Source organism: Bos javanicus, chromosome 12 (assembly GCF_032452875.1).
Source record: "Bos javanicus breed banteng chromosome 12, ARS-OSU_banteng_1.0, whole genome shotgun sequence".
NCBI lineage: Eukaryota > Metazoa > Chordata > Mammalia > Artiodactyla > Bovidae > Bos > Bos javanicus.
In genome coordinates this window covers 748,986-760,127 of record NC_083879.1, presented here as the reverse complement: position 1 = coordinate 760,127, position 11,142 = coordinate 748,986, and positions in this window count along the sequence as shown.

The window sequence follows — 11,142 nt, the reverse complement described above, 5'->3', positions numbered from 1 at the left end:
GAAATGTAAATATCTATGCACCCAACATAGGAGCACCTCAATACCTAAGAAAAACACTAACAGACATAAAAGGAGAAATTGACAGTAACACAGTAATAGTAAGAAATTTTGACACCTTACTCACACCAACAGACAGATATTCAAAACAGAAAATTATTAAGGAAACACAAATCTCAAAGGAGATGAGATGTATCTCATTGATATCTTCAGGACATTCCATCCAAATGCAGAAGAATACACCTTCTTCTCAAGTGCCATGGAACATTCTCCAGGAAGGACCATATCTTGGGTCACAAATCAAACCTCAGTAAATTTAAGAAAATTGAAATTGTATCAAGTATCATTTCTAATCACAATGCTATGAGACTAGATATGAATTATAAGAAAGAAAAAAAAAAGACACAAACACATGGATATTAGATAATATGTTCTAAATAATCAAAAGGTTACTGAAGAAATCAAAGGGGAAATCAAAAAATTTCTAGAAACAAATGAGAATGAAAACACAATATCTCAAAACGTATAGAATGCAGTGAAAGCAGTTCTAAGAGGGAAGTTTATAGCAATACAATCCTATCTTGAAAAACAAGAAAAACATCGAATAGACAACCTAACTTTACACCCAAAACAACTGGAAAAAGAAGGAAAATTAAAAAAAAAAATTAGCAGAAGGAGAGCAATCATAAAGATAAGAGCAGAAATAAGTGAAAAGAAATGTAAGAAAAAAATAGTAAAGATTAATAAAACTAAAAGCCGGTTCTTTGAGAAGATAAACAAAATTGATAAATCTTTAGCCACACTCATCAAGAACAAAAAAACAGATGAACCAAATCAACAAAAGTAGAAATGAAAAAGGAAAGGTTACAACAGACAGTGCAGAAATACAAAGGATTATAAGAGACTATCATGAACAATTATATGGTAATAAAATGGATAACCTGGAAGAAATGGATGGATTCTTAGAAAAGTTCAATTTTCTAAAACTGAACCAGGAAGAAATAGAAATTTTATCAACACCCCAATTACAAGCACTGAAATTGAAGCTGTGATCAAAAATCTTGCAAAAAAAAAAAAAAAAGCCAGGGACCAGATGGCTTTACAGCAGAATTCTATCAAACATTTAGAGAAGAGCTAATGTCTATCCTTCTAAAACTTTTTCAAAAAATTGTAGAGGAAGGAACACTTCCAAGCTCATTCAACGAGAACCATCACCCTGATATCAGACAAAGACAAAACATACAAAAGAAAACTGCAGACCAATATAACTGATGAACACAGATGCAAAAATCCTCAACAAAATTTTACCAAATAGAGTTCAAAAACACATTGAAAGGCTCATACACCATGATCAAGTTGGGTTTATTCCAGGGATGCAAAGATTCTTCAACATATGCAAATCAATCAATGTGATACACCATATTAACAAATTGAAAGATAGAAATCATATGGTCCTCCCAATAGATGCAGAGAAAGACTTTGACAAAATTCAGGATCCATTTATGGTTGCTGCTGCTGCAAAGTCGCGTCAGTCGTGTCTGATTCTGTGCCACCCCATAGACGGCAGCCCAACAGGCTCCTCTGTCCCTGGGATTCTCCAGGAAAGAATACTGGAGTGGGTTGCCATTTCCTTCTCCAGTGCATGAAAGTGAAAAGTCAAAGTGAAGTCGCTCAGTCGTGTCCAACTCTTTGCGACCCCATGGACTGTAGCCTACCAGACTCCTCCATCCATGGGATTCTCCAGGCAAGAGTACTGGAGTGGGGTGCCATTGCCTTCTCCGCATTCATGGTTAAAACTCTTCAAAAAATGTACATAGAAGGAACCTACTTCAACATAGAAAAGGCCATATATGACAAGTCTACAGCAAACATTCTCAATGGTTAAAAAACTTCCCCTAAGATCCAGAATAAGATAAGGGTGTCCACTTTCACCACTATTATTCAACATAGTTTTGAAAGTCCTAGCTACAGCATCAGAGAAGAAAAAAAAAAAAAAAAGAGGAATCCAGATTGTAAAAGAAGAAGTAAAGCTCTCACTGTTTGCAGATGATATGCTACTGTACAGAGAAAACCCTAAAAATATAATCAGAAAATTACTAGAGCTAATCAGTGCATTTAGTAAAGTTACAGGGTATAAAACCAATACACAAAAATCACTTGCATTCCCATATAATAATAATGAAAAATCAGAAAGATAAATTAGGAAACAAATCCCATTTACCTTTGCAACTTAAAGAATAAAATATCTAGGAATAAACTTACCTAAAGAAAAAAAGAACTGTATTAGGAAAATTGTAAGATACTGATGAAAGAAATCAAAGATGACATAAATAGATGGAGAGATATTCTATGTTCCTGGGTAAGAAGAATCAATATTGTGAAAATGACTATACTACCAAATGCAATCTACAGATTCAACGGGATCCCTATCAAATTACATTTTTCACAGAACTAGAACAAAGAATTTCATAATTTATATGGAAATACAAAAGACCCCAAATATACAAGGCAGTCTTCAGAAAGAAGAATGGAGCTGGAGGCATCAACCTTCCTGATTTCAGGTTATGCTACAAAGCTACAGTCATCAAGACAGTATGGTTCTGGCATAAAAACAGAAATATAGTCCAATGGAACAATATAGAAAGCTCAGAAATAAACCCATGCACCTATGGGTGCCTTATTTTTGACAAAGGAGGCATGAATGTATAATGGGGCAAAGACAGCCTCTTCAGTAAATGGTGCTGAGAATACTGGACATCTACATGTAAAAGAATAAAATTAGAACACTTCCTAACACCACACACAAAGATAAACAACATGGATTAAAGACCTAAATGTAAGACCAAAAACTATAAAACTCTTAGAGGAAAACATAGAGAGAACACTCAATGACATAAATCAAAACAAGATCATCTATGACCCACCTCCTAGAGTAATGGAAAGAAAAACAAAAGTAAACAAGTGGGACCTGGTTAAACTTAAGAGCTTTTGCACAGTAAAGGAAACTGTAAGCAAGGTGAAAAGACAACCCTCAGAAAGGGAGAAAATAATAGCAAATGAAACAACTGACAAAGGATTAATTTCCAAAATATACAAGCAACACATACAACTCAATACCAGAAAAACAAGTGGGATAAAGACCTAAACAGACATTTCTCCAAAGAAGACATACAGATGGCTAACAAACACATGAAAAGATGCTCAACATTGCTCATTATTAGCAAAATGCAAATCAAAGCTACAATGAGATATCACCTCACACCAGTCAGAATGGCCATCATCAAAAATTTTACAAACAATAAATGTTTGAGAGGGTGAGGAGAAAAGGGAATGCTCTTGCACTGTCAGTGGGGATGTAAATTGATACAGCCACTGTGGAAGACAGTATGGAAATTCCTTAAAAACTAGGAATAAGAGCATCATATGGTCCAGCAGTAGGCTGGGCTTATACCTTGAGGAAACCAAAATTTAAAACACATGTATCTCATTGCTCACTGAAGCACTGTTTACAATAACTAGGACATTGAAACAACCTAGATCTCCCACCGACAGATGAATGGATAAAGAAGTTGTCGTACATACACACAATGGGATATTACTCAGCCATAAAAAGGAATGCATTGAGTTAGTTCTAATGATGTGTATGAACCTAGAGCCACCTTCACACCTTACAGTGTGAAGTAAATCAGAATTAGAAAGATAAGTATCATATACTAACACATATATATGGAATTTAGAAAAATGGTACTGAACAATTTATTTACAGGGCAGCAGTGGAGAAACAGACATAGAGGTTAGACTTATGGGCATGGGGAGAGGGGAGGAGAAGGTGCGATGTATGGAGAGAGTAACATGGAAACTTATATTACCATATGTAAAAGAGATAGCCAATGGGAATTTGTTGTATGTCTCAAGAAACCCAAACAGGGTCTCTGTGTCAGCCTAGAGGGGTGGGATGGGGAGGGAGATGGGAAGGAGGTTCAAAAGGGAGGGTATATATGTATATGGCTGATTTATGTCGAGGTTTGACAGAAAACAACAAAATTCTGTAAAGCAATTATCCTTCAATTAAAAAAAAAAAAAAAAGCCAGTGCCCTAGGACTACCCAGGGGGTGGGGAGGGAGGTGGGAGGTGGGTTCAGGACAGGGTAACACATGAACACCTGTGGCTGATTTATGTCAATGTATGGCAAAAACCACCACAGTATTGTAAAGTAATTAGCCTCCAATTAAAACAAACAAACAAAAAAAGAGTTCATTTGCCATTTTCTTTATAGTGGTGGTTCTTAACACTAGATAAATATAAAAACTTGGACATAGTTTAAAATTTATCAGCATTGAGAACCCACCTGCAGAGATTCTGCTTTAATTAATCTGTCCTGGATCATGTGTAGCATTTGTTCTAAGAGCTTCTCAGGTGGTTCTAATATGAAGTTGGTTTTAGATTCATTTATCTGAAACTTCCTTCAGCTCTTCTGGAAATGTTGAATTGTTCTGCCCTTTAATGTGTCAAGCTTCCCTGGTGGTTCAGCTGGTAAAGAATCTGCCTACAATGTGGAAGGCCTGGGTTTGATCTCTGGGTTGGGAAGATCCCCTGGAAAAGGGAACAGCTACCCACTCCGGTATTCTGGCCTGGAGAATTCCATGGACTGGAGAAGTCCATGGGGTCATAAAGAGTTGAACATGATTGAGAGACTTTCACTTAGGGTGTCAAAGATCTACTCATAATTATGATATTTTTCATGCAGAATTGTAATATTTCTATTTATGCATCAGTCTCCTGGCTTTCAATTTGCTAGCAAATTTGGAAAACTTGGAAGTGGCCACAGGTCTGAAAGAGATTGGTTTTCACTGTAATCCCCAAAAAAAGCCAATGACAAAGGATGTTCAAACTACAGTACAACTGAGATCATTTCACATGCTAACAAGATAATGCTCAATATTCTTCAAGCTAGGCTTCAACAGTACATCAGCTGTGAACTTCCAGATGTACAAGCTGTATTCAGAAACAGCAGAGGAACCAAAGATCAAATTGCCAACATCCGTTGGATCATAGAAAAAGCAAGGGGATTCCAGAAAAAACATCTACTTCTGCTTCATTGACTACATGAAACCCTTTGACTGTGTGGATCATGGCCCTTCTCAGGTGGTAAAGAACCTGTCTGCAAATGCAGGAGATCTAAGATACAAAGTCTCAATCCTTGGGTTGGGAAGATTCCCTGGAGTAGGAAATGGCAATCCACTCCATTACTCTTGCCTGGAGAATTCCATGGACGGAGGAGCCTGGCAGGCTATAGTCCACAGGGTCACAAAGATCAGACATGCCTGAAGCAACTTAGGACAGACAGTATTGATCACAGCACACTATGGAAAATTCTTAAAGAGCTGGGAATACCAGAGCACTTTACCTTCCTCCTGAGAAACCTGTATACAGGTCAAGAAGCAACAATTTGAGCCAGAGAGGGAACAACGGACTGGTTCAAAATTGGGAAAGAGTTATGACAAGGCTGTATATTATCACCCTGCTTATTTAACTTATATGCAGAATACATATGCGATATGCTGGGCTGGATGAAGCTCAAGCTGGAATCAAGATTGCCAGGAGAAATATCAGTAATCTCAGATATGCAGATAACACCACCCTAATGGTAAAAAGAGAAGAGGAAGTAAAGAGCCTCTTGATGTAGGTGAAAGAGGAGTGTGAAAGAGTGAAAAACTCTACACTCAAACAAAACAAAACAAAAACGTGGCATTCAGTCCCATCACTTCACAGCAAATAGACGGGGAAACAATGAAAACAGTGACAGACTATTTTCTTGGGCTCCAAAATCATTGTGGATGGTGACTGCAGCCACAAAATTAAAAGACATTTGTTCCTTGGAATAAAGCCTATGACAATCCTAGACAGCGTATTAAAAAGCAAAGACATCACTTTGCTGATGAAGGTTCATCTAGTCAAAGCTATGGTTTTTCTAGTAGGCATGTAAGGATGTGAAAATTGGACCATAAAGTAGTCTGAGTGCTGAAGACTTGGTACTTTTGAACTTTGGTGCTGGAGAAGGCAAGGAGATTAAACCAGTCAATCATAAAGGAAATCACTCCTGAGTATTCATTGGAAGGACTGACGCTGAAGCTGAAGCTCCAATAGTTTGGCCACCTGAGACGAAGAGCTGACTCATTGGAACAGACCCCGATGCTGGGAAAGATTGAGGGCTTAATGAGAAGGGGGCAACAGAGGATGAGATGGCTGGATGGCATCATTGACTCAGTGGACATGAGTTTGTGTCAAGAGATAGTGAGGGACAGGGAAGCCTGGCATCCTGCAGTCCATTGGTTCTCAAATAGTCAGACACAACTGAACAACCTGGATCTGCATCTGGGGATGTTTCCATATTACACACTCCTTATTGGGTATCCAGCATCTACTAGAGTGTCTGGGCTACTGCAGGTCCTCATTGTGTTTACTGACTCATACCTGGTGTTTTAAATTAAGAATATGCACATTATGACCAGCTGAATAAGGAGACACAATTTAACATGGGGTCATTGTGTATCTCCCTCACATCTGAACAGCCACTTTGGGGAAGTGAAACCCTAGGTCATTTTGATTAAAGTTGAAATTTCAATATATCCACACAAAGGAAGTAAAATCACTAGGTTTATGACTTACAAATCCCAGAAATGGCAGGGCAGGGTGTGTGGTGTGAGGTGGGCGTGGGGTGGGCAATGAGCCAGAGGAAGGGCGACCCTCCCTCCATGGTCATCAGGGAGCAGTATATAACAAGGTAACAAAATATCTATTATTCGTAAGGTGGTGAAGGTGGAGGTCATTAACTTTTCAAACACTCAACTTGAAGCAGTTATTTTGAAAGGAGCCCTAGGAAAAGCAAAACAGGAACTCATGGCAGGAATCCTTAACTTGGCTTCTTATCTAAATCTCTAGACTAGGTGTGATTAGGGTTGCTGTACTATAAAATGCCCACACAGTAACTCAAAATAGCTGTTTTCTCATCACACTCAGCAGTGAATGAGCATTAAAAGATATGATGTGTGGGTTCTGTAAGGTAATCTCCAAATATTGGTAAAATATTAATGGAATAATAGTATAGACAATGTTTCTTGGGAGAAGGTAATTTTCAGTAGAAAATATTTGATTATGACACCTTCAATGCTTTTGCTTTTTAACTTATTCCAGTTAGCCATACAGATATTGGGACATTAGCCTTATGATTTATTTTCTTTATAAAAGTAAGAAAGAGATTATATCACTAAAATAATTATTCTCCTTGTTTAAGGAAGAGCTTTCATTCAGATGCTTGGTTAGCTTTTTGCCGGGGTCCAGCCCCGGCTGATCCAGGGTATTCGAAGGAGAGACAGTATAGGCGACCTATTTATTTAAATATTTATCAAAGATATAAAGAGTAATAGAATAAGGATAGCTCAGTGAGGAAATTCAGTGGAGAAAAGAGGCTGAAATAAGGATAGCTCAGTGAGGAAATTCAGTGGAGAAAAGAGGCTGAATAATTCAGCCAGAAGGTAAGAGAAAGAACAACATGGTGAGACCAAGTTTCGGTGAACAAGGCCCGCACTTTATTTTTCCAAAGTAGTTTTTATACCTTAAGTTATGTGTAGAGGATAATGGGGGAAGGGGTAGAGTCATGCAGCAAGCCAGGCTTTCTTCCTGCAAACTTATCATATCAAAAGCTTAGGTGATTTGCATCATCTTCTGGCCCGGAGGCCTGTTAACATTTTAAGACCCTTTCTTCAGAAAACTTATTTTTCTCTAAAGGTGATTGGTCAGGAGCCACCTTCCAACGGCATTAGATAAAGCTGCATTCCTACAGAGCAAAGGTGTGGTGGGCTATAACAAGAAAAAGAATTAACTCAAGGGTCCAAGGTTACAAACATTAAAGCTACTATTTACACCAATTATATTAATCAATACACTGCCAGGGACACAGCAGGTAAGGGATATGGAGACTTAGCAGCAAACATTGGCCCAACAAATGAAAATCCCTTCACCAATACAATTTCTAATCAATCTTTTAACTGCTCAAAGGAATCTGTATTTAGACAGTTTAGAACATTTCATGCCTCTCACAGTTGGGAGGCTCTGAGCAATCACATGTGGCCAGAAAAACCTATTCAGGCAGGCTAGAGGACTTCCAAAGGAGTTTGTAGGTTGAAACACTGTCACACCCAGAAATTATTAACTGGAGCTGTAAGCTAACTCTTTTTCAGAGAGAGGTAGTGGCGGACAGCCCCCCATAAAGTCAGAGGTATAGGTGAAAGCACAAAGCAGAAAGTAGGCAGAGATGCTCGAGAATTTCCAGGGGGACTCCTGAGGCTCGATCCCGCCTTTGCGTATGCTGAGCCTCCTTCCTCATGACCTTTGTCATGGGTGGAGCTCCTCTTGCTAGCTCCCAGCAGTGATAGAATTCCAGTTGAGCTATTCCAGATCCTGAAAGATGATGCTGTGGAAAGTGCTGCACTCAATATGCAATATGCACTCAGTATGTAATATGCTGGCTCCCGGAAGCTTTTCCTTCTCAATTAACTGTTATTATTAGAAAATTAATCTCATTAAAGTTGATAAACTCTAAGATTTTGTCTATGGCAAGAATAAATGCAACCTAATTGCAGATGAGCAGCATTTTGAAAGAAACAAAAGTGGTTTGTGCACATTTTAGATAATTCATAAAACACATATACCTATAATCCTAAATGAGTGGATGGGCTTCTCATTGCATCCCATGGAAGGGTAACCAAAGCTCAGTGGTGTCACACCATGTGGATGAGGATTGAGATTGGTCAGAACATACTAGAAACGAGTGTCAGAGTGCTTTCTGTGAATGACTGATGAAAAAGTGCCATCAACACCCCAACTACACCATTTTATCAAGTGAGAAATTTCTTGCCATTGAGTATCTGATTTGGCAATTTATTTCTTAATGTTCAATCAGACCTGCTTAACTTTTGAGACATTAGGCTTTGCTATATCCGAACATATTATGAGATATAAGGGAGCATCAACAGAAATCAGTATTTCTATGAAGATTTCTCTTATAATTTTGTATTTTATAAATATATGTATGCAAAGAGAAGAAAGAACATGCAATAAATTCCATACACTATACATTCCGTATAGGTCCAGCATGTGCAAGGTTTTATTCATTAAGAATCAGTTCAGTTCAGTTCAGTTACTCAGTTGTGTCCGACTCTTTGCGACCCCATGAATCGCAGCACACCAGGCCTCCCTGTCCATCACCAACTCCCAGAGTTCACTCAGACTCACATCCATCGAGTCAGTGATGCTATCCAGCCATCTCACCCTCTGTTATCCCCCTCTCCTCCTGCCACCAATCCCTCCCAGCATCAGAGTCTTTTCCAATGAGTCAACTCTTCGCATGAGGTGGCCAAAGTACTGGAGTTTCAGCTTTAGCATCATTCCTTCCAAAGAAATCCCAGGGCTAATCTCCTTCTGAATGGACTGGTTGGATCTCCTTGCAGTCCGAGGGACTCTCAAGAGTCTTCTCCAACACCACAGTTCATAAGCATCAATTCTTCAGCACTCAGCCTTCTTCACAGTCCAACTCTCTCATCCATACATGACCACAGGAAAAACTATAGCCTTGACTAGATGAAACTTTGTTGGCAAAGTAATGTCTCTGCTTTTGAATATGCTATCTAGGTTGGTCATAACTTTCCTTCCAAGGAGTAAGCGTCTTTTAATTTCATGGCTGCAGTCACCATCTGCAGTGATTTTGGAGCACAAAAAAATAAAGTCTGACACTGTCTCCCTATCTATTTCCCATGAAGTGATGGGATCGGAGGCCATCATCTACGTTTTCTGAATGTTGAGATTTAAGCCAACTTTTTCACTCTCCTCTTTCACTTTCATCAAGAGGCTTTTTACTTCCTCTTCACTTTCTGCCATAAGGATGGTGTCATCTGCGTATCTGAGGTTATTCATATTTTTCCTGGCAATCTTGATTCCAGCTTGTGCTTCTTCCAGTCCAGCATTTCTCATGATGTACTCTGCATATAAGTTAAATAAGCAGGGTGACAATATACAGCCTTGACATACTCCTTTTCCTATTTGGAACCAGTCTGTTGTTCCATGTCCAGTTCGAACTGTTGCTTCCTGACCTGCATACAGATTTCTCAAGAGGAAGGTCAGGTGGTCTGGTATTCCCATCTCTTTCAGAATTTTCCACAGTTTATTGTGATCCACACAGTCAAAGGCTTTTTGCATAGTCAATAAAGCAGAAATAGATGTTTTTCTGGAATTCTCTTGCTTTTTCGATGATCCAGCGGATGTTGGCAATTTGATCTCTGGTTCCTCTGCCTTTTCTAAAACCAGCTTGAACATCACGAAGTTCACGATTCATGTATTACTGAAGCCTGGCTTTGAGAATTTTGAGCATTACTTTACTAGCATGTGAGATGAGTGCAAGTGTGTGGTCGTTTGAGCATTCTTTGGCATTGCCTTTCCTTGGGATTGGAATGAAAACTGACCTTTTCCAGTCCTGTGGCCACTGCTGAGTTTTCCAAATTTGCTGACATATTGAGTGTAGCACTTTCACAGCATCATCTTTCAGGATTTGAAATAGCTCCACTGGAATTCCATCACCTCCACTAGCTTTGTTCATAGTGATGCTTTCTAAGGCCCACTTGACTTCACATTCCAGGATGTCTGGCTCTAGGTCAGTGATCACGCGATGACGATTATCTGAGTCATGAAGATCTTTTTGTACAGTTCTTCTGTGTATTCTTGCCACCTCTTTAATATCTTCTGCTTCTGTTAGGTCCATACCATTTCTGTCCTTTATAGAGCCTAGATAAAGTAACACACAGTCCTTAGGAATTGCAGAGCATGGGAATGATTGACAGGATTCAGCAGGAAACTCCAAAATAAATCCCCCAGTACATGTTTCAGGAAAGCAGAGGCACCTGAACACACCCTATATTCAGTAAAACTGCACACATTTTTTTGATCTGTATAAATCATGGGATGATAAGGCAGGCAATGGATGACACAGAAGCATCACTTCTCTTTGGCAATCAATATCAGTGAACAGGACCCTCTCCAAAACAAAAAGAACCATGCTTTTAAATTCTGGAACAGAACAATTGGCCCTTGACT